The sequence below is a fragment of the Oryctolagus cuniculus genome, chromosome 1 (assembly GCF_051225735.1).
Source record: "Oryctolagus cuniculus isolate XC-2025 breed Fujian yellow rabbit chromosome 1, ASM5122573v1, whole genome shotgun sequence".
NCBI lineage: Eukaryota > Metazoa > Chordata > Mammalia > Lagomorpha > Leporidae > Oryctolagus > Oryctolagus cuniculus.
In genome coordinates, this window is record NC_142867.1 from 60,132,418 (window position 1) to 60,157,770 (window position 25,353).

The following is a 25,353-nucleotide window of genomic DNA, read 5'->3' on the forward strand; positions in this document are numbered from 1 at the left end:
TACCAGACAGGGATGCCCACTCTCACCACTGCTATTCAATATAGTTCTGGAGGCTCTAGCCAGAGTTATTAGGCAAGAAAAGGAAATTAAAGGGATACAAATTGGAAAGGAAGAACTCAAACTATCCCTCTTTGCAGATGATATGATTCTTTATTTAGGGGAGCCAAAGAACTCTACTAAGAGACTATTGGAACTCACAGAAGAGTTTGGCAAAGTAGCAGGGTATAAAATCAATGCACAAAAATCAACAGCCTTTGTATACACAGACAATGCCATGGCTGAGGAAGAACTTCTAAGATCAATCCCATTCACAATAGCTACAAAAACAATAAAATACCTTGGAATAAACTTAACCGAGGACGTTAAAGATCTCTACGATGAGAATTACAAAATCTTAAAGAAAGAAACAGAAGAGGATACCAAGAAATGGAAAAATCTTCCATGCTCATGGATTGGAAGAATCAACATCATCAAAATGTCCATTCTCCCAAAAGCAATTTATAGATTCAATGCAATACCAATCAAGATACCAAAGACATTCTTCTCAGATCTGGAAAAAAATGGTGCTGAAATTTATATGGAGACACAGGAGACCTCGAATAGCTAAAGCAATCTTGTACAACAAAAACAAAGCTGGAGGCATCACAATACCAGATTTCAGGACATACTACAGGGCAGTTGTAATCAAAACAGCATGGTACTGGTACAGAAACAGATGGATAGACCAATGGAACAGAATAGAAACACCAGAAATCAACCCAAACATCTACAGCCAACTCATATTTGATCAAGGGTCCAAAACCAATCCCTGTAATAAGGACAGTCTATTCAATAAATGGTGCTGGGAAAATTGGATTTCCATGTGCAGAATCATGAAGCAAGACCCCTACTTTTCACCTTACACAAAAATCCACTCAACATGGATTAAAGACTTAAATCTACAACCTGACACCATCAAATTACTAGAGAGCATTGGAAAAACCCTGCAAGATATAGGTACCGGCAATGACTTCTTGGAAAACACCCCAGAAGCACAGGCAGTCAAAGCCAAAATTAACAGTTGGGATTGCATCAAATTGAGAAGTTTCTGTACTACAAAAGAAACAGTCAGGAAAGTGAAGAGGCAACCAACAGAATGGGAAAATATATTTGCAAACTATGCAACTGATAAAGGGTTGATAACAAGAATCTACAAAGAAATCAAGAAACTCCACAACATCAAAACTAACAACCCACTTAAGAGATGGGCCAAGGACCTCAATAGACATTTTCCAAAAGAGGAAATCCAAATGGCCAACAGGCACATGAAAAAATGTTCAAGATCACTAGCAATCAGGGAAATGCAAATCAAAACCACATTGAGGTTCCACCTCACCCCAGTTAGAATGGCTCACATTCAGAAATCTACCAACAATAGATGCTGGAGAGGATGTGGGGAAAAAGGGACACTAACCCACTGTTGGTGGGAATGCAATCTGGTTAAGCCACTATGGAAGTCAGTCTGGAGATTCCTCAGAAACCTGAAGATAACCCTACCATACAACCCAGCCATCCCACTCCTTGGAATTTACCCAAAGGAATTTAAATTGGCAAACAAAAAAGCAGTCTGCACATTAATGTTTATTGCAGCTCAATTCACAATAGCTAAGACCTGGAACCAACCCAAATGCCCATCAACAGTAGACTGGATAAAGAAATTATGGGACATGTACTCTATAGAATAATATACAGCAGTCAAAAACAACGAAAACCAGTCATTTGCAACAAGATGGAGGAATTTGGAAAACATCATGCTGAGTGAAATAAGCCAGTCACAAAGGGACAAATATCATGTGTTCTCCCTGATCGGTGACAATTAACTGAGCACCAAAGGGGAAACTTGTTGAAGTGAAATGGACACTATGAGAAACAGTGACTTGATCAGCTCTTGTCCTGATGGTTGATGTACAATGTAATACTTTATCCATTTTAGTATTTTTTTTTGTTCTAGTACCATTGGTTGAACTCTGTAATTAACACACAATTATTCTTAGGTGTTTAAATTTTAACTGAAAAGTGATCCCTGTTAGGAATTTGGAAAACATTATGTTGAGTGAAATAAGCCAATCCCAAAGGGACAAATACCACTTGTTCTCCTTGATAGGTGACAACTAACTGAGCACCAAAAAGGAAACCTGTTAAAGTGAAATGAACACTATGAGAAACGGTGACTTGATCAGCCCTCACCCTGACTGTTGATGAGCAGCTTAATATGTTATCCCTCTTAGTATTTTTTGTTTGTTCTACTTAATACTTTTGGTTGAATACTGTAATCAATACACAATTCTTCTTAAGTGCTGAAACTTAACTGAAAAGTGATCACTGTTAAATATAAGAGTGGGAATAAGAGAGGGAAGAGATGTGCAATTCGGGACATGCTCAAGCTGATTTACCTCAAACAGTAGAGTTAGAAACATACCAGGGGATTCGAATTCAATCCCATCAAGGTGGCATGTACCAATGCCATCTCACTAGTCCCAGTGATCAATTTCTGTTCACAATTGATTGTAATGATAGGACTAAGAACCAAAGGGATCACATAAACAAGACTAGTGTCTGCAAATACTAGCTGATAGAATCAAAAAGGGAGAGAATGATCCAACATGGGAAGTGAGATACACAGCAGACCCATAGAATGGCAAATGCCCTAACAGCACTCTGGCCTCATAATCAGCCCTTAAGGCATGTGGATCCGGCTGAAATGCCCATGAGAGTATTTCAGGCATGGAAAGCCAAGACACTCTGGGGAAAAAAAAAAAACCTAAATGAAGGATCTCCACGAGTGAGATCCCAGTGGAAAGAATGGGTCATCAAAGAAGGAGGTACCTTTCTCTGAAGGGAGGAGAGAACTTCCACTTTGACCATGGCCTTGTCTAAAAATGATCAGAGTCAGTGAACTCAGGGGGCTTCCATAGCCTTGGATACTCATGTCAAGAGCCTAGGGTGATTACTGATGCCATAAACAAGAGTCAATTTGTTAAGTCAACAACAGGAGTCACTGTGCACTTACTCCTCATGTAGGATCTTTGTCCTTAGTGTGCTGTACATTGAGATTTAATGCTGTAACTAGTACTCAAACAGTATTTTTCACTTTATGTTTCTGTGTGGGAGCAAACTGTTGAAATCTTTACTTATTGTATGCTAAACTGATCTTCTGTATATAAAGAGAATCGAAAATGAATCTTGATATGAATGGAAGGGGAGAGGGAGTGGGAAAGGGGAGGGTTGCGGGTGGGAGGGATGTTATGGGGGGGGAGCCATTATAATCCATAAGGCATACTTTGGAAATTTATATTCATTAAATAAAAGTTAAAAATAAAAAAAATAAATTAACCAAGATAGGAAAATGAAGAAATCCAAATAGTTTGTATGTGAGAAGACTGAATCAATAATAAAAAGTCCCCATCAAACAAAAGCCCAGGACTTGATGGCTTCACTGCTGAATTCTACCAAACACTTGAGGAACTAATATGAATTCTCCACATACTTTTCCAAAAAAATCAGAGGAAGTAATATTGCCAAACTCTTTTTACAATCCAGCATTACCCTCAAACCAAGGCCATGAGAGGACACTACAAAAAAACTACAAAATGACATCCTTTATGAACATAGATGGAAGAATCCTCAACAAAACCTTAGCAAACTGTACTCAACAGCACATTAGAAGGATTATTCACAATGACCAATAGGGTTAATACCTAAGATGCAAGGAGATGATACAATATGCACAAATCAGGGAATTGTGATACACGATATTAATAGAATAAAGAATAAAATGTATGTAATAATCTCATTGGATACAGAAAAGCATCTGGCAAAGTTCATATTCATTTCATTATTTTAAAAAAGAAAGTGCAAAAAAAAAAGAATATATACTTTGAGACAAGAAATAAATCCTCAATGATTACTCAAAAAAAACTCAAAAAGTTAGTTATAAAAGGAATGTATTTGAACAAAATAAGGGGCACATATAATAAACCCACAACTAGCATTTTACTCTAGAGAAATTCATGGAGAAATATAAGAACCCTCTTCTTAAGGTTCAGAACAAGACCAGGATGCCTACTCCTGCCACCTCTATTCATATAGTACTGGAAGTCCTTGCCAGAACAATAAGGTAAGAGAAAGAAATAAAAGCCATCAAAACAGGAAAGGATGGACTAGTGCTGTGGTACAGTGAGTTAAACCACTTGAGATGCCAGATCCCCTATCAGAGCACGGGTTCAACTTCCAGCTGCTGTGCTTCCAATCCAACTCCCTGCTAACACGCCTAAGAAAGCAGCCAAAGATGGCTCAACTACTTGGGCCCATTCCATCACGTGGGAGACCTGTAAAAAGGTCCTGGTTTCTGGTTTTAGCCTGGCCCAGCCATGGCCATTGTGGCCATCTGGGGAGTGAACCAGCAGATGGAAGATCTGTCTCTGTGTGTGTCTCTCTCTGTAAATCTGCCTTTCAAATAAATAAATAAATCTTAAAAAAAAAAACATGAAAAGAAGAAGTGAAACCATTATTCTTTGCTGATGAATGATCTTACATATAGGAAACCCTAAAGAATTTCCAACCCTGGTAAAAAAATTGGACTGATAAACGAATTCAGCAAATTTGCAGTATACAAAATCAATATACAAAAATCAGTAGTATTCCTGTACACAAACTAGCTGAAAAAGGCATCCAGAAAGCAACTGCTACTACAATAGATCTCTTTAAAATATGTAAGAATATGGAGTGTGCATTTAGCATAGCAATGAGGATGCTGCTTGAGATGCTCACATTCCATATCACACTGCTTCAGTTCCAGTTCCAGTTCAAGATCTGCTCTCATTTCAGTTTCCTGATGATGCAGACTCTGGAAGGCAGCAGATGATTGCTCAGATAGTCTGGTCCCTGCCATCCACAGGGGAGATGCTGATGGAGTTCACAGTTCTGGCTGATTCAGCCTAACCCAGCCCTAGCTGTTGTGAGAATCTGAGGCTCCAAGCAGATGGGAGTACTCTATTTGTATGTCTGTCTCAGTTTCTCCCTGCCTTTCAAATGAAATAAAATAAATAAATAAAAATAATTAAGTCCTCTAAAAAATGTAGGAATAATGTAACCAAGAAGGTGAAAGACCCATTCACTAAAAACTATTGAACATTAATTAAAAAGTCAAAGGGGTGAGCATTGTGGCATAGTAGGTAAAGCCATGGCTTGGGATGCCTGCATTTCATATCAGAGTGCCTAGTTCAAATCTCAGCTACTCTGCTTCCAATCCAGCTTCCTGCTAATGCATATACTGGAGCCAGGAGATGATGGCTCGAGTCCCTGAATTCCTGCCACTCTTGTGGGAGACTCAGTGGAGTTTCTGGTTGCTGGCTTCAGACTGTCCCAACGCCAGCTGTTGCAGGTACCTGGGGAATGAACCAGCATTTGGATGATTGATCAATCTATCTATATATCTACCTATCATCTATCTATGTTTCTATGTTGCTTGTCTTTTGAAGAGATAAACAAATAAATAAAAACTGAAGAAGACACAAATAAATGTAAAGGTATCTCATCCTCACAGATTGGAAGAATTTATATTGTTAAAATGTTGATAAGACCAAAAATAATCTACAGATTCAGTGTAATCCTTACCATAATTCCAATATTATTTTTCACGGTTGTAGGTGAAAAATTCTAAAATTCATATGGAACTACAAAGAAAACCCAAGATATCCCAAACAATAATAACAAAGCAGGAAGCATCACACTGCCTAATATCAAATTATACTACAAGGGCCGGTGCTGTGGCATAGCAGGTAAAGCCACCGCCTGTGGTTCAAGTGGGGTGCCAGCTCAAGTCCCAGCTGCTCCACTTCTGATCTAGCTCTCTGTTATGGCCTGGGAAAATAGTAGAAGATGGCCCAAGTCCTTGGGCCCCTGCCCCCACGTGGTAGACCCAGAAGAAACTCCTGGCTCCTGGCTTCAGATTGGTGAAGCTCCAGCTGTTGCGGCCAACTAGGAGTGAACCAGTTCTCTACCTCTCCTCTCTGTGTATAACTGTGATATTAATATGATATTAATATCAGCCCTGATATTCAAACCAGCCAGGGGCAGGAGGAACTACAGCTCAATATCCTTGAACACAGATGTAAAAATCGTCAAATAAATACAAGAAAACTGAAATCAAACTTTAAAAAGATGCTTCACTATCATAAAATAGGATTCCTCCCAGGGATGCAATGTGGTTAAACATACATAAATCATATATGTAAGAGATAACATCAACAGAATGAAGGAGAAAAAAATATGGTCATCTAAATAGAATAAAATCCAACATCCCTTTATGAAAAACACTCAACAAGTTAGGTATAAAAGAAATATACTTCAACAAAATAAAAAAGCTATATTTAAACATACAGCTGACATAAACTGAATGGGAAAATATAAAGGCTTTTTCTCTAACATCTGGAATAAAACAAGGATGCCTGCTTTCCCCACTTTTTAAAAATTTTATATGAAAAACAGAAAGTCACAGAGAGAAGAAAGGAGGAGAGCTACCACCTGCTGGTCAGCACCCCCAGTGCCCAAAATGGCTTTGACTGGGCCACGTGAAATCCAGGAGCCATGAACCCAAATCAGAGTCTCCCACATTGATGGCAGAAATACAAATACTTTTGCTATCATGACTGTCTCCTAGGGTCACATTAACAAAAGCTGGAGACAAGAGACAGAGTTAGACATTAAACCCAGGCACACTGTTTGTATCAGAATTCATGAACAGAGACGAGACACCAAGGCCAGGAAATAGTCTTAAGTTATGCTGGCATAAGACTCAGATGGATTCGGATCCATAAAGACTGAGCCCGGAACAAAGAGAGGTATTTCCTTATACATGGTTTTTTAGCATCTTGGTCTTCCTTATATGGCCACGTGCATACGTTTCATTGTATATTCTAATGTTACATGGCAGCCACAGGAAATGATACAATATAATACTGCACTTGTGTACATAGTTACTGATGTTGTTTCCACATCCATGTACCTGGGGCAAGGGTTAACACCATCGCTCTGTACCAGCAAGCAGAACCTTAAATTTATTTATTTATTTATTTTTTTTTTGACAGGCTGAGTGGATAGTGAGAGAGAGAGACAGAGAGAAAGGTCTTCCTTTTGCCGTTGGTACACCCTCCAATGGCCACCACGGCTGGCGCGCTGCGGCCGGCGCACCTCACTGATCCGAAGGCAGGAGCCAGGTGCTTCTCCTGGTCTCCCATGGGGTGCAGGGCCCAAGCACTTGGGCCATCCTCCACTGCCTTCCCGGGCCACAGCAGAAAGCTGGCCTGGAAGAGGGGCAACCGGGAAAGAATCCGGTGTGCTAGGTTGAGGATTAGCCTATTGAGCCACAGCGCCAGCCAAGAACCTTAAATAGTTAACAAATAAGCAGATGATATCTACAGTTGAAGCATCCATAAGCAAGCAGATGAGCACATTTCCTTTCCAGGGTAAGTTTCTTTTTCTCTATCTGACCTTGGGGAAGCTTCTACCACAATATGGTATATGGGTATATTAAGCAATCTCTTAATGTCTTAGCTATACACCTGCCTCTTCACCAATTTTAATAAGGATTTATTTACTTGAAAGGCAGAGTTACAGGGAAGGAGGGAGAGGCAGAGTAGAGATCTTCCATCTGAGGGTTCACTCCCCAAAATGGCTGCAATGGCTAGGGCTGGGCTGAGCCAAAGCCAGAAGCCTGGAATTCTAGCTGTGTCATGGGTGTCACGGGTGCAAATACTTGGACTATCTTCCTCTGCTTTCCCAGGCATGTTAGCAGTGGGGCTGAATCAGAAATGGAGCAGTGAGGACTTGAACTGGCACTCATATGGTGTGCCAGCATTGCAGACAGCAGCTTAGCCTGCTGCACCACAATGCCGGCCTCCTTTTACCACTTCTTCAACTTAGTCCTGGAAATCTTGGCCAGAGCAACTACACAGAGAAAGCAATAAAGGGCATCCAAATTGGAACTGAGGAAGTCAGATTGTCATTGTCTGCAAAGGACAAAACCCAAACAGGGCAGGCGCCATGACTCACTTAGTTAATCCTCCGCCTGCGGTGCCAGCATCCCATATGGGCACCGGGTTCTAGTCCCAGTTGCTTCTCTTCCAGTCCAGCTCTCTGCTGTGGCCCGGGAAGGCAGTGGAGGATGGCAAAAGTGCTTGGGCCCCTGAACCCACGTCAGAAACCAGAAAGAAGTACCTGGCTCCTGGCTTTGGATTGGCATATCTCCAGCCATGGAGGCCATTTGGGAAGTGAACCAATGGAAAAGAAGACCTTTCTCTCTGTTCTCTCTCTCACTAACTCTGTCAAATAAATTAAAAAAAAAAAAAAAAAAAAAAAAAGAACCCCCCAAAACACCAACACTCCATCAAAAAGCTCATAGGAGGCAAGTCAGCTTGGGGGAGGCAGTGGTGGCGCGGTGGTGGGGGTGTGGCCGAGGCCACAGCCCTACCCAAGGCCCAGCGGCAGGGTGGTTGGGCGAGCAGCAGCAGCCCCGGCATAGCCCAAGGCTATCCAATCCTCTCTTAAAGAAGTAATGAGGGGGTTCTAATATCCTGAATCTTTCATGTACAAAGACTGGAGAATTATCACCTCTCTCGCCCAAAAACCAGCAAAGTTAGTATTTTCACCAAAAAGAAAGACATGGAATTCAAGAGACTTGCGGACAATGAGGGGAATTACACTCCATAGGAAAGAATGGGACCTTGTTAACCCAACAACACACTCTTCTGACTGTTTTAATGTAAACATAGTTACAAAAACCACTCTAGAAAGGGAAAGCTCCCAACCCACATGCAGATATTTGCTTACTGTGTAGGCCAATAGCTGTGAACTACATGAGGTTTCTTAATTTTTAATTAATAGTTAAGATTTTTAGACATTACAGACACAACCCTATAACTTTTATCTTTTTCCTATTTTTCTTACTGTCTACCAATATTGCTGCATATGCCTTTAGAATCAATGCAGTATTATCCTTGAAACATGGACTCTTACCAACTCACAAAGCCACTTAGGAGCAAACTATAACATTGTTAGGTATTGAGGGTTCTTCTTCCTGCATCATTGAAGCTGCTCATCATCATTGGCAATCAATTTCAACCAAAAAGCTGCTGGAGAACACCTCTCATTCCTGCTCCTTGCAAGCACTCATAGTAGCATTTTAGCACACTGGGGTCATAAAGAGAATGTATTAGTTATTAATAAGCTTCTGTTGGGGCGATGCTATATTTTCATGAACTATAACATAATGATGCTTTTCATCTTCTGATAATTTTCCTTATTTATCAAAAAACTGTATTAAAAGATACTTTCCTAATGTCAGCCAACATGGTGGTCCAGGAATAGCAAGCAGGTAGTAAAATACAAGGTGTCCAGAAGGTTAGTGCAGTTTTAAGCATTTGTGTGTGAGTGGGCCCTCCAGGGCACTGCAGCAGAGATAGACATGCTACAAACTTAGAGAGAACATCATGTGAAAGTTTAATTATATTTCTTTTAAACTTAGTTTTTCTAAATTTGGAATGTTAAGCTTTTAATTTTAATGTTTTGTTTCAGTCCCATCTTAGATTGCATATATTGACTGAAACCCCCCTCCCCAAATAGAATTGGAAGTTTAATATTCCAAATTTTCAAAACTAAATAAGTCTGAAAGAAATAATTGAGCTTTCAGATAATGTGCTGTATGTCAGTTTGTAGCATTTATACTTCAAAGCTTAGAGCAGCTTTAATAGTTTTGGAATACCTTGTTGTTGCCTAGGAAGAACCTCCCTTCTTAAAGCAGGCCTTTGCAGAGCTATACTCTCTCTGCTTGGATCACCTCCCTTTACTCTAGATCTGGTAAAGGAAGATTATGAAGAGCAGGGTTAATGCACATGTGATCAACAACAAGGAACTGGACCCTAAATTGTTGTAGGTGATGCAAAACGGTTGTTTAATCCCACACGTTCACCTGGCTGCAAGCATCCCATTGCAATTCCTGCTATTTAAACGGGAACTTACATAAATCTTAGGAACCCTCCTAACGCTTTAAAGGACAAGTAATAGATAATGTTAGGGGATTGGTAACAACATCACCTTAGATTTGAAATACTGGGGGAAAAATGAGTGTTCTCAACTATATGAAATCTGTTTCTCCTACCTTCTCAAGTATAATCCCAGGAATCTGACCTGTAAACAAAGCATTTCTGGACCAGAAATATTTTCTCTAAATATAGCAACACTTTACATAATATTGAGTATTACAGGTACCATCATTTTTAAAGGACAGAGACATAAATAATAGTATATAAAATATTACAAATTTGCCACCTCAAAAAAATATCATTTATGGAGTTCAGATCTTGGAGATTCAAGTGTTGGTTGCAATTTTATTTTGAACAGAATGCTACAACTCACCTGATTTTTCTTGTGTTTATATTAAAAGAAAACCTAATAAACACTATTCTAATGTTTAAAAAGCTAATAGAACTAATAAGTAAGCCAATAAACAAATTGTACAAATTTACAGGATACAAACATACAAAAATCAATAGCATTGTTATACATCCATAGTGAATTATATGAAAAAGAAATCAAGAAAGCAGTCCCATTTTCAGCATCTACAAAAGATAAAATAAAATACCCAGAAATAAGAGATGAAATGTCTCTACAAGAAAACTATTATGATGGAAAATATTGAGGAAGACAAAGGCAAAGGGAAAGAATGAATGGATGAATCGATGTCATTCAAATTTCCATACTACTTAAAGAGATTTAGAGACTTAATACAATTTCTTATCAAAACAATACCAACAATTTTTTGGAGAAATAGAAAGAAAGAGTGCTAAGTTTGCATAGGACCACAAAAAAACGCAGAATAACCAAAGCAGTTCTAAGGGAAAAGGACAAAGCAGGAAGGGTTAAACTACCTGATGTGGGGAGCCAGTGTGGTGCTATAGTGGGTTAGGCTGCCAACTGAGACACCAGCATCACAACACCCCCTTTGCACATCGGTTCATGTCCCAGCTGCTCCACTTCCAGTCCAACTCTCTGCAAAGGCATCTGAGAAAGCAGTGCAAGATGGATGCTCCAAGTACTTGGACCTCAGCCACCCATGTGGGAGACACAGTTGGAGTTCCACATTCCTGACTTTGACCTGGCCAAGCACTGGCTATTGCAGCCATTTGGGGAATGAACAAGTGGATGCAAGGTCTCTCTCTCTCTCTCTTTCTCTCTCTCTCTCAACTCTGCCTTTCAAATAAATAAATTTGAAAAAGAACTATGTGACTATAAAATATATTGCAAGGCATGGTAATTAAATCAGCTTGGTTTGGGCAAAAAACTCTATCTGGATCTCCGTTATGTGTAACAGGGATCCAATTACCAGGACCATCATCTGTTGCATTCCCAGGGACATAAACAGAAAGCCAAAACTCGAACTGCACTGCAATAAAGATGAGAGTATACCAAAAAGCTGCTTAATCCACTGCACCAGAACCCCCACCCCAAAATCATAGATTTTGTAGTCAGTGAGACCCTTCAAGGATTCAGGTAGAATGCACTCTATCAGAGAAGGATGAGAACATTTGTGTTCAGCAAAAGCGCTCAGTGGAACATCATGCAGTTTTAGATCTTCTCTTTGCCCATGTTGAGAGTTTGTGTATGATGCTGAACAAAACTGAATGAGACACTTATCTGTCCCTTGATTTACCAACAGAGAAAGCTCAATTTAAAAAATGGCTACTACTGCAGTTTCTCTGAAACTGCCACCAAATAGATCAAGGACATTTCTCAGGGGGGAAACATATTGTTTATAGGCACAGCTAGCTGTTGATTTGCAAGAATCCTGAATAGTGGATGGCAAATAGGCTATTCTAAGATTTTCTAATATTCTTGTCCCTTTTAGTTGGTCTCCAGGTTACTGTGACTTGTACTACCAGTGTAACTGCAAAAATGGTTATCTCTTTAAATCAGGCTATCTTATAGTTAACATAATTGCCATGGAACGCTGGACACACTGTGACCAATTATATCCAAACAATGTAAAATTGTCTTGCCTGAACTTTGAGCTTTTTGATTTTGATCAGTCCAGTTCCTGGAGATTTAAGTATACTTCAGATTCAAAGTAATTTTTTACCAGGAATCAACACAAGACACACACAGGCATCCTTTTAATCAGCTGACTTTTTTTAAAAACGGAGAGCAAAAAAACAAAATGAAAGTGAAACAAGCTCTTCATTTCCTGCCTCTCTGAGGATAAATACAGTCCCCATTCACACACAGAGAACCAAAACGCCGGGCTGGAGCTCTGAATCAGCAACCTACCACACTCTGGGAAGGAACTCACTCCACCAGATCTCTCTGTGGCAGCTAGGAACTTGGCTTCAAGGAGACAGGTAAGTGAAGAACAAAAGAGGAAATAGGGTAGATAAAAACAGCACATGCAAAGACTAAAATGAAACAGAAATTGATAGAAATAGTCATAGGGAACAATCAGAGATACAGGGAATTTAAAGCATGTAAAGAATCAGCTGTTAAAAAAAGAATGAAATCCTGTCTTTCTCAAAAAAATGAATGCATCTGGAAACCATTATACTTGGTGAGACAAGCCAGTTCCAAAAAGATAAATATCATATGTTTTCCCTAATCTGAGGTAACAGAGTACAGAAAATATAATATATATGAGCAAAATTGACATTTTGAGATTTTTTAATATTTGTATTTATTTATTTGAGAGGTAGAGTCACACAGAGAGAGAAGTCCTCCATTCACTGTTTCATTCCCCAAATGGCCACAACAGCTGGAACCAAGCCGATCTGAAGCCAGGAGCCAGGAGCTTCCTTCTGGTCTCTCACTGGGTACAGTCCATAAGCAGAGCAGGGATCAGAAGAGGAACAAGCCGGCGCCACGGCTCACTAGGCTAATCCTCTGCCTAGCAGCACCGGTACACGGGGTTCTAGTCCTGGTCAGGGCGCCGGAATCTATCCCGGTTGCCCCTCTTCCAGGCCAGCTCTCTGCTGTGGTCAGGGAGTGCAGTGGAGGATGGCCCAGGTGCTTGGGCCCTGCACCCCATGGGAGACCAGGAGAAGCACTGGCTCCTGCCATCGGATCAGCGCAGTGCGCTGGCCACATTGGAGGGTGAACCAACGGCAAAAGGAAGACCTTTCTCTCTGTCTCTCTCTCTCACTGTCCACTCTGCCTGTCAAAAAAAAAAAAAAAAAAAAAGAGGAGCAGCGGAGCAGCTGGGACGTGAACCAGCACCCTTACAGGATGCCGGTGCCCCAGGCAGAGGCTTAGCCTACTATGCCACAGCACCAGCCCTGACATTTTGAGATCTGATTATTGTTTACAGCCCTTGTCTCCACTGTTGAGGAACAGTGTGGTTTTTTTTTTTTCTTACCACTTTTTGAATTCTTTATTTAGTGGAGTGTTAAGCTTATGATTATAAAATAAACTGAAAGTATGTCATTGTAAAAATTAAGAGAAAGAATAAGAAAGGAAAGAGGAGGGAGACGGGACTGTAGGCGGGAAGGAGGCTAGGTTGGGAAGTATCACTGTGCTCCTAAATCTGTATATATGACATGAAAACATCTGTTCACCTTATATAGATTATAAAAATTGAAAAAAATAAATAAAAGACCATATACCAAAAAAAAAAAAAAGACATGCAAGGAACACAGATATGAATGCTCCAAAAAACAATTCTCAATTCCAGTTTCTAGCTAAGTCATACCCTGCGAGGCAGCCAATGATGGCTCAAGTAGTTGGGGTCAGCATTGATGTGGGAGGCCTGGGTTAAGTTCCTGGCTACTTTGTGGATTTCTCCTGGCCCAGTTTCATCTGTTGCAGGCATTTGGGGGAATTAATCATCAGAGTCATATTTCTCTCTCTCTCTCTCTCTCTCTCTCCCTTTCTCTCTCTCTCTCTCTCTCATTCTCTTTTTCTAAATAACTAAACAAATACCAGAAGAAACTTTTCCCAAAGAGTTAAATCTAGAAATTTAGCATGAGATTTTAATTGAATAAGATACTCTACATAGATGACCCAACATGCTCTAAGAGAAGCTTCAGATCTGAAAGAATGAGAATATATAGGCTAGGGGATAAAATATAAGAGGCAAACTAAAATTTGATAGAAACTAGAAAAAGGAAGATCTTAAAACACCATTATGAAATTATTTTCCTTATCTGTGCATTTGCAAATTTGTAGTCTGCCTTCCTTATTCGAATGCAAGTTCTCCAACTGCAAGGATCTAGTCTGTGAACATTTCCCAGCACACTGAAAGTCCTCAATAAGTGTGTGAAATGAATTCTAGTATTTTTGGCATATTTTTGTTAAATCTCTAGTACATATTTTGTGTGATCAAATTTAGTGATAGACACATTATCATGATGGTAGATGACAGGAGAGCCAACAAAGGATGAGTGGGATAAAAATGTAGGAGAGACATCCAGGCTTAGTAATTTGAATGTATTGGGCCTATGAGAACATTTTTAGAAAAATGTGAAAGCATAATGAGGCAAGTTAAAAATGGGGAGGGTACATTCATAAATTCAACAGGAAACATTTATTGACCCAGGTATGTAGATTTAAAGTACTTTTTTTGAGAAACCTGGAAATTGTCTAAATATAAAGAACACAAAAAGTTATAAAGTAAGGAGAATATAGTCTGTGTAGAAATAGAACATAAGCATATGTTTTTACATAACATGAAGGAAAGATGCTCAAAATCCTCAAGATATAGATAACAAGACTAAAGGGAAGGTGAACAAGATTAAGAGAACAGAGTCAGTACTGTAAAGAGGCTAGGGACATTTCTTCATTGAGAATGTAAGAGACAAAGAGAGGGTGGGAGGGAGGGGGGGAGAGAGAGAGAGAGAGAGATCCCCTCTATCACCCATTAGTTCTTATGTGAGCCTTTAGGCTACATCTAAGATTTAAATTAACATAAGGCTGATCAATAATAGAGAAGTATACACATCTTATTAAATTTGCATGTAAGTGAGAATCTTCCCGAGAGAGTGAAATCTAAAGAGATGACCAAGGCGAGATACTTTAGGGCCAGCGCCACGGCTCACTAGGCTAATCCGCCGCGCGCCGGCCACAGCGGCCACTGGAGGGTGAAACAACAGCAAAGGAAGACCTTTCTGTCTCTCTCTCTCACTGTCCACTCTGCCTGTCAAAAAAAAAAAAAAAAAAAAGATACTTTAAAACTTTGAGACACAAAGCAATACATTTGTGAAGGAACGGATCTCTGAACTGTCGCTCCCCCACTCGTGGAGGAGCGGCACCGACCCTGCGCTGTTTTCTTTTCCCCAGTCCTTCCCAGATTTGCTGCCGCTTCCCCGCCTCCGCGGAGGAGTGGCACCAGCGAGCTCTCCGACCTACTCTCTCAGGGGATGTGGCCACGCATGTTGTCTCTCTCTCTCTTTTAAGGGGTTGGGCCAGGAATCAGCTAATTAACGAAGCAGCTGTGTAAAATTAGGTTCACTCTCTCTCAGCGTCGTATGATGGGAGATCAGATGCATAGAGTTAGTCTTAATAGTCTCAGTGGTCTAGTCTAGTCTCGGTAGTCTCAGCACTTATTTCACCATGTTGTGGGAGACAGGCCCTGCTCCCCACATGAACCAGGGAGCAAATTCTAAGGATTTCAGTAAGACGTGAGAAAAGGCTATAAAAGCCAGTGAGGGGCCTGTGCTGTGGCGCAGTGGGTTAAAGCCCCAGCCTGCAGCGCCAGCATCCCATATGGGCACCAGTTTGAGTCCTAGCTGCTCCTCTTCCGATCCAGCTCTCTGCTATGGCCTCAGAAAGCAGTAGAGGATGGCCCAACCCTTTGGCCCCTGCACCTGTGTGGAAGACCCAGAAGAAGCTCCTGGCTCCTACCTTTGGATCAGCTCTAGCCATTGTGGTCTTTTGGGGTGTGAACCAGAGGAATGGAAGACTTCTCTCTCTCTCTCTCTCTCTCTCTCTCTCTCTCTGGCTCTACCTCTCTGTAACTCCTTCAAATAAATAAAATAATTCTGAAAAAAAAAAGCCAGTGGAAAGTAAGAGTTAGTCCAATGAGATTATCTATTCAGATTCAAGGATGCACCAATTATCAGTTCTTGGTAGTTATGAATGTTTTCTTACCTTAGTTGAGGGAGAAAATCCCTCTGAGAAGAATTTATGGCTTGCTGCATGTAGGAAAAGAAAGGTGAAATGGCCCTTTCTGAAGCTGCAGTTCCTCAAGTGACCACAGCTTGAAACAGTCAATTTATTGCTCTGTTTGCACCCATGAATTCTTGTTTCACTTGTATTTTTTTCTTTCCAACTTTTATAGTACTCATTGAAATTTATTTTATTTTTATTCCATTTGTTAGGATGTAATTACCATTTTTGTGTGAGCTTCATGACCACGCTCTATTGTTATATGATACTTTCAAAAATAATTCTCCATGAACTTTTCACATGGTCACTCTCACCACCACCATCACACGTACTCTATCCTGTTCTGTACTAAATCATCTCTTATACTGAACCAGCTGGAATTTTAACCACATTTTTATATTTTATATTAGCAACAATACTTATACACTAATAGCTTTACTTGTTCCTTCGCTAATTTGGTGTGGGTATAATCTTGGGTTCCAAATAATATTCCTTTTTTTTTTTTTTTTTGACAGGCAGAGTTAGACAGTAAGAGAGAGAGACAGTGAGAAAGGTCTTCCTTCTGTTGGTTCACCCTCCAAACGGCTGATACGGCCGGAGCTATGCTGATCCAAAGCCAGGAGCCAGGTGCATCTTCCTGTTCTCCCATGTGGGTTCAGGGCCCAAGCACTTGGGATATCCTCCACTGCCTTCCCAGGCCACAGCTGAGAGCTGGACTTGAAGAGGAGCAACTGGGACAGAACCAGCGCCCCAACTGGGAAAAGAACCCGGTATGCTGGTGCCACAGGCAGAGGATTAGCCTAGTGAGCCACGGCGCCAGCCTCCAAATAATATTTCTTAAGAATATTAAAAATTGTGCTGTAATATCACACAGTATCCGGTGCTGTGCTGAGATCTCAGTATCAGTCTGCTTTTGACTTAAATGTAAATAAGAATTTACTTGTTCATTTATTTCTTTGTTAAACTCATTATTTTAAGAAAATGAAAGTTATTCTAGAATGAATCTAGTTATTATTATTATTATGAATTTGGATCAGCAATTGATGTATACTTTCTTTTTTTGATTTTTTTTTAACTTTTATTTAATGAATATAAATTTCCAAAGTATGCCTTATGGATTACAATAGCTTCCCCCCCATAACGTCCCTCCCACCAACAACCCTCCCCTTTCCCACTCCCTCTCCCCTTCCATTCACATCAAGATTCATTTTCAATTCTCTTTATATACAGAAGATCAGTTTAGCATAAATTAAGTAAAGATTTCAACAGTTTGCTCCCACACAGAAGCATAAAGTGAAAAATAATAGATGATTTTTTAAATGATGATGAAATCAGATCAGACCTATTGTCATGTTTAATCCCAGTGAGAGTCAAGTTGGGAATTGATAATTTCTTTTTTTTTTTACAGAAGATCAGTTTAGTATACATTAAGTAAAGATTTCAACAGTTTGCACACCCATAGAAACACAAAGTGAAATATACTGTTTGAGTACTCATTATAGCATTAAATCTCAATGTACAGCACATTAAGGACAGAGATCCTACATGAGGAGTAAGAGCACAGTGACTCTTATTGTTGACTTTACAAATTGACACTCCTGTTTATGGCATCAGTAATCTCCCTATCCTCCAGTCAAGAGTTTCCAAGGCTATGGAAGCCTTTTGATTTCTCCAACTCTTATCTTGTTTAGACAAGGTCATAGTCAAAGTGGAGGTTCTCTCCTCCCTTCAGAGAAAAGTACCTCCTTCTTCGAAGACCTGTTCTTTCCACTGGGATCTCACTCACAGAGATCTTTCATTTAGTTTTGTTTTTTTGTTGTTGTTGTTGTTGTTTTGTTTGTTTGTTTGTTTGCCAGAGTGTCTGGGCTTTCCATGCCTGAAATACTCTCATGGGCTTTTCAGCCAGATCAGAATGCCTTTAGGGCTGATTCTGAGGCCAGAGTGCTGTTTAGGACATCTGCCATTCTATGAGTCTGCTGAGTATCTCGCTTCCCATGTTGGATCACTCTCCCCTTTATTTATTCTATCGGTTAGTATTAGCAGGTACTAGACTTGTTTATGTGCTCCCTTTGACTCTTAGTCCTTTCATTATGATCAATTGTGAACTGAAATTGATCACTGGGACTAGTGAGATGGCATTGGTACATGCCACCTTGATGGGATTGAATTGGAATCCCCTGGTATGTTTCTAACTCTACCATTTGGGGCAAGTCAGCTTGAGCATGTCCCAAATTGTACATCTCTTCCCTCTCTTATTCCCACTCTATGTTTAACAGGGATCACATTTCAGTTAAATTTCAACACTTAAGAATAACTGTGTATTAATTACAGAATTAAACCAGTCATATTAAGTAGAACAGACAAAAAAACTACTAAGAGGGATAATGTATTAAGTTGTTCATTAACAGTCAGGGCTATGCTGATCAAGTCACCGTTTCCCATAGTGTCCATTTCACTTCAACAGGTTTCCTTTTTGGTGTTCAGTCAGTTGTCACCGATCAGGGAGAACATATGGTATTTGTCCCTTTGGGTCTGGTTTATTTCACTCAGCATGATGTGTTCCAGATTCCTTCATTTTGTTGCAAATGACTGGATTTCGTTGTTTCTTACTGCGGTATAGTATTCTAAAGAGTACATATCCCATAATTTCTTTATCCAGTCTACCGTTGATGGGCATTTAGGTTGATTCTAGGTCTTAGCTATTGTGAATTGAGCTGCAATAAACATTAAGGGCAGACCGCTTTTTTGTTTGCCAATTTAAATTCCTTTGGGTAAATTCCAAGGAGTGGGATGGCTGGGTCGAATGGTAGGGTTATATTCAGGTTTCTGAGGAATCTCCAGACTGACTTCCATAGTGGCTTGACCAGTTTGCATTCCCACCAACAGTGGGTTAGTGTCCCTTTTTCCCCACATCCTCGCCAGCATCTGTTGTTGGTAGATTTCTGAATGTGAGCCATTCTAACCAGGGTGAGGTGAAACCTCATTGTGGTTTTGATTTGCATTTCCCTGATTGCTAGTGATCTTGAACATTTTTTCATGTGCCTGTTGGGCATTTGGATTTCCTCTTTTGGAAAATGTCTATTGAGGTCCTTGGCCCACCTCTTAAGTGGGTTGTTGGTTTTGTTTTTGTGGAGTTTCTTGATCTCTTTGTAGATTCTGGTTATTAACCCTTTATCTGTTGCATAGTTTGCAAATATTTTTTCCCATTCTGTCGGTTGTCTCTTCACTCTCCTGACTGTTTCTTTTGCAGTACAGAAACTTCTCAATTTGATGCAATCCCAATAGTTGATTTTTGCTTTGACTGCCTGTGCCTCCCGGGTCTTTTCCAGAAATTCTTTGCCTGTGCCAATATCTTGAAGGGTTTCTCCAATGTTTTCTAGTAACTTGATGGTGTCAGGTTGTATTAAAGTTTATTTTGTCTGATATTAATATGGCTACACCTGCTTTTTTTTTGTTTTTGTTGGCATGGAATATCTTTTTCCAACCTTTCACTTTCAGTCTGCATGCATCTCTGTTAGAGAGATGTGTTTCTTGTAGGCAACAAATAGTTGGGTGTTGTTCCTTAAGCTAGTCAGCCAATCGGTGTCTTTTAACTGAAGAGTTAAGTCCATTAACGTTTAATGTGACTATTGATACATAGTGATTTTGCCCTGCCATTTTCCCAGAGATATTTTCTATTACATGCTTTGAGCTTCCCATGCTCTTTTACTGGTAGGTGTTCTTCCTTTCCCTTCTTTCATATTGATGGCCATGTTTCTTTGTTTCTGAGTGTAGCACATCTTTAAGTATCTTTTGCAGGGCCAGATGAGTGGCGACAAAGTCTTTCAATTTCTGTTTGCTATGAATGGTCTTTATTTCACCTTCATTCACAAATGAGAGCTTACCAGGATATAATATTCTGGGTTGGCAATTTTTCTCTCTTAGCACCTGTGTTATGTCTCAACATTCCCTCCTAGCCTGTAGTGTTTCTGATGAGAAGTCTGCTGTGAGTCTGATTGGAGATCCTCTGAGAGTAATCTGACGTTTCTCTCTTGCACATTTTAGGATCTTTTCTTTATGTTTCACTGCGGTGAGTTTAATTACAACGTGTCGTGGTGAGGATCTCTTTTGGTCATGTTTATTAGGGGTTCTATGAGCTTCCTGTACTAGGATGTCTCTGTCCTTCTCCAAACCCGGAAAGTTCTCTGCTAGTATCTCACTAAAAAGGCCTTCTAATCCTTTCTCTCTCTCCATGCCTTCAGGAACTCCTAGAACCCGAATGTTGGGTTTTTTAATAGTATCCTGTAGATTCCCGACAATACTTTTTAGATTTCTAATTTCCTCTTCTTTTCTTTGGTTTGACTGTATCCTTTCCTGTTCTCTGTCTTCTAAGTCCGATATTCTCTCTTCTGCTTCACCCATTCTGTTTTTAAGGCTCTCTAATGTGTTTGCCATTGATCTATTGAGCTCTTCATTTCATTTTGATTTCTCTTCACTATCCCAGTTTCCTGTTGTACTAGTTGTTTCGTTTCATTTTGATTCCTCCTTAATATTTCATTTTCACGAGAGAGATTTTCAATCCTGTCCAATAAGGATTTCTGTAGTTCAAGGATTTGCTTTTGAAAACTTCTAAATGTTCTTATCATAAATTTTTTGAAATCCGTCTCTTGCATTTCTTCTATCTCATCATCTTCATAATCTTGGCTTGGGGTGTTTTGTTTATTTGGAGGCGTCATAGTGTCATCGTTGATCTTGTTTCCTCGATTTCTGTGTTTATTGCTTGGCATGGTTAATTCTTTTTCCCTCACTTTGAGGTGTGTTTTTTTATATACTATGTCCGTGTTAAGTGGACTGCCTGCTGTTGGAGGAGCCTTGGAGGCTTGAGATGGGTGTGGCCTGAGAGCTCTGCTTGGTTCTTCAGGGTTACGGGTGTGCAAAGGTGACACCCTCAGGTTATGCGTGGTAAATCTCTCTTTATTTATTTATTCATTTATTTATTTTATTTTATTTTTTATTCAGGAGGTAAGTAACTTTATTTTTTCTGATCAAAGAATTCGTGGTTATCTTTAGCCTTCACTACTAGGACTTTGTCCATACTGTCAGTGGCCATTGGCAGGGTCATGGCGGGGAAATATATGGGTTTTTCCTTCCTCCACCTTGACAAAGCACTAATACTTGCACTATGGAATTACTGTGTTCCAGGGAATGCTGCCCACATCTGATAGAGGAGTCATCATAGATGTGGGATTCTCAAGGTATCATCATAAATGAATGCATGGTGGTACATGCCAGTGGGCAGGAACATTAGACTAGAGCCTGCTAGGCTAAAGAGTAGGCACTTCTGTTTGAATAGACACCAAGGAAATACTAGGATCCACGTACTTTTTCAGCACAGAATTTCAAGCTGAGTTTCTGCTACCCCAGTGAAATGTGTAAATACTATGCTGACAGACAAGAGTAAATGAGGAATACTGACCAACTACTGCAAGTCAGCAAAACTTCCCAGGAAGTACATCCAGATATTCTGTTCCCCCATTACCACAAAGCTATCTGCAGTCCAAAGTCAGCACTACAGGTGCCCCAAGGACCCAGGACTTCTAAGATTTATCAGTGAATGATAAATGTATTCTCATGCCAGTAGTACACTGTTCTGATTTTTGTGGCTTTGCAGTGAATTTTGAAATCTAGAAGTATGATTCTACCAATTATGCTCTTAATGTTCAATATTACTTTGGCAACTTTGGGTCCCCTGTACTCCATGAAACTCTGACTTTCAAATAAATAAATAAATCTTTTAAAAAAAAATTGGGGAGGCTGGCGCTGTGGTGTAGTAGGTAAAGAGGCCGCCTGCAGTGCCAGCATCCCATATGGGTGCCAGTTCATGTTCCAGCTGCTCTACTTCTGATCCAGCTCTGCTGTGGCCTGGGAAAGCAGTAGAAGATGGCCCAAATCCTTGGGCCCCTGCACCCATGTGGGAGACTTGGAGGAAACTCCTGGCTCTTGTCTTTGGATAGGTGCAGCTCCGGACATTGCAGCCAGTTAGGGAGTGGGCCAGCAGATGGAAGACCCCTCTCCCTCTCTGCCTCTCCTCTCTCTGTGTAATTCTAACTTTCAAATAAATAAATCTTTAAAAAATTTTTTGACAAAATAATCTATTTCCAGCAAAACAGATATACTTATTCTTTTCTTTCTCTCTTTATTCCTTTTTGTAAAAGGTGCTTATGCAAGAGACATTTATTAATGTTCTGTTGTATCTACAGGTTTAACATAGCAAACTAAGATGAATTACCATGTGAGCAGAAAGCACATTATTCTACATTTACAACTAATTTGTTTCTGCTAACACATGGTAAAGTAATACAGTATAGATCAAGAATCATCTCAAAAGTTTCAAGCTAATTCTTTCTTGCTCCTATACCCAATCCTCTGGGACTCCAATCAGACAGACAATATCAAGAGCTACATCTAGTAATTAACCTGTATTTGCCCTGTCCTTCCTGTTTTATACAGTGACACTTGTAGAATTCCTATGGTACACCCACACAACCATAAAGTATTGTAAAATTTCAAATACAGACTATTAAAAAATCAACACTTTTTATTTTCCAATTAACAACATGTTCTTGACCACGTCTTAAATGTATTTTGCACTATGATTTTGTTTCCAGGTGTTCATGAATAAATTTATAGGTTAAATTATGGATTAATAAACAAAAATGCAAAAATAGCATGCTTTAACTTTTGAGAAAACCCCTTTAAAATGCCAGCATTATACATATATTACACTAAAATGTTTAATTCCAAATTCACTTTGAGCTGGAGGCAGAATAAAGCAAGACTGCCCCCTACTAACTAGAGACATGGTCATGCTATTTAAAATGGTTACAAATAATACATAAGGCATTACTGTACATCACAGACTTGATTGCAAGAACTTTTTCAAACATTAACCACTAATATTCAATGATTTCAGAATTTGGCATCAACTATTAAAATTTTACCTAGTGTGGGGAGCAACTCGGACTAGACTAAGTTACTGGAATTAAGACTTATTCTATGCATCTGCTCTCCCACAATATGGCGCTGGGAGAGGAGTAAACAACTTCTACACAGCTGCCTCTCGCCAATTTGACTGATGAGCTGCAGGAGCTGATCTTGCTCCTGATTGGAGGAGAGCAGCGTGCTCGGCGTGTGGGTAGCAGAGTTGGGATTGGTGGAAGAGGACTATAAAGGAGGAGAGAGACAACATGCACCAGGAACATCCGGATAACATCTGAGCAGCCCCCGAGAGAGCCGGCCAGCGGTGTGCCGCTCCTCCACGGAAGTGGGGAAAGTGGCAGGGGGAGCCGCCCCTCCACGGAGGTGGAGGGGTTGGCAGCCAACCCGGGAAGGACCAGCAGCAAACCCGGGAAGGGCCGAGCAGACAAAAGAACAGCACAGGGTCCTGTGTCGTTCCTCCACGAATGGGGGAGCGACAACCTAGGAACAAGCAGAAAGAGATGGTCTTTTTCAACAGAATTTATTGTTTCAAAGCAGGTGATTATTCTTCTATGTTCTGCATCTTGATTCACTTCCTGCAGGTGTTCTCTTGCTTCTTCAGAGAGAATTTGTAAATGCAGGAAGGCCTTCTCAGAAAACACCTTTGATAAACATAGAGAACTCTGGTCCTGGGGAGACATGAGAAAGTTTCTGGCATTTTCCAAACTCCCATGTCATTAATATTGTGATGCCTCCAGCTTGATGTTTTCCCCCCTCAGGATCATTTTGGGTATTCTAGGTCTTTTGTGATTCCATAAGTATTTTATAGTTGATTTTCTAACTCATTAGAGACTGCCTATTGGTATATTGATAGGAATTCCACTGAATCTATAGATTGTCTACAGAAATATGGACATTTTAATTATATTAATTCTTCCAACCCGTGAAAAAGGAATAGCATTCTATTTTTTGTGTGGACTTGATGATTTCTTCCATCAATGTTTTATGAATTGCATTGCAGAGATCTTCCACTTCTTTGGTTAAGCTTAATACTAAATATCTGTTTTTCTGGCTACCACAAAGGAGACTTATTTCTTGATTTCTCTTTCAGCAAGATCATTACTGGTATATAAAAAAAAGCTACTGTTTTTTGTCTGTTGATTTTGGTGAATTGGTCTATCAGTTCTAATGGGATTTTGGTGCAGTGTTTATGTTTTTCCATTTATGTTATGTCATCTGCAAACATGGATATTTTGACTTTCTGCTTTCCAATTTTGATGCCTTTAATTATTTATCCTCACTAACTGTTCTTGCTTATACTCTCAATACTATATTGAATAAGAATGGTGAAAGTGGACATCCTTGTACCAGATCTGAGGGGAAATGCTTTCAGTTTTTACCCATTCTGTATGGTATTTGAGGTATATTCATTCTATACCTAATTTGTGGAGGGTTTTTCATGAGATGTCAAATCCCATCAAATGCTTTCTCCACATCTAGTGAAATGATCAAATGTTTGTTCTTCGTTCTATTGATGTGATTTATGACCCTTATTGATTTACAAATGTTGAACCATCTTGCATCTCTAGGATAAATCTCACTTGATCATCATGTATGATATTTTTGCTTGCTAGCATTTGTTGAAAAGTTTTGTGTCTATGTTCACCAAAGATGTTTGTTTGCATTTTTATTTTGTTTATTGTGTCTTCATTTGGTTTTGGCATCCAGTGATGCTGGCCTAATAAAAAGAGGTTAGCAGAGTTCTATCCTGTTCAATATCTTGGAATTGTTTGAAAATTATCGACATTAGTTCCTCTTTAAATGTTTCAATAGAATTTGATAGCAAAGCCATTGGTCCCTGGACTTTCGCTGACCTAGACTTTCATTGAAGGGAGATATACAATTAGTGCTTCAATCTCATTGCTTGTTATAGGTCTGTTTACATTTACGACTGTATTCTTGATTTCAAGAATATGTGTCCAGGAATTTATACATTTCTTTTTAAGGTTTTCCAATTTGTTAGCATATACCTGTTCATAGTAGTTTTTATTAATCCTTTGTATGTTAATGGTATTGGCTATAATATCCCCTTTACATATCTAATTTTATTTTGAATTTTTCTATTTTTTTCTTTGTCAGTCTACCTAAAGATTTGTCTATTTTATCTTCTAAAAAAAACAGTTTTTGTTTTGTTGATTTTTAGTTTCAATTTTA

General features: G+C 39.6%; 1 protein-coding gene and 1 long non-coding RNA gene across 3 annotated transcripts in view; one reads left to right on the top strand and one right to left on the bottom strand.

The window, feature by feature from the left end:
- Positions 1 to 25,353, bottom strand: part of LOC103350202 (uncharacterized) — a 104,009-nt gene that overhangs the window by 24,343 nt on the left and 54,313 nt on the right. Inside the window, exon 1 of one of the 2 annotated variants that reach the window (XR_016218796.1) lies at positions 16,165 to 16,286. The exons of the other annotated variant lie outside the window; for it this stretch is intronic. This is a non-coding gene — a long non-coding RNA (uncharacterized LOC103350202). Of the gene's footprint in view, positions 1 to 16,164; positions 16,287 to 25,353 lie in introns of those variants that run through there. 2 annotated transcript variants of the gene reach the window in all.
- LOC100357801 (interferon-induced very large GTPase 1) overlaps positions 12,071 to 25,353 on the top strand; it is a 48,914-nt gene continuing 35,631 nt past the window's right edge. The window contains exon 1 of the mRNA XM_008265392.5: positions 12,071 to 12,431. The gene's annotated coding sequence lies outside the window, so the exon portion shown is untranslated. The remainder of the gene's footprint in view (positions 12,432 to 25,353) is intronic.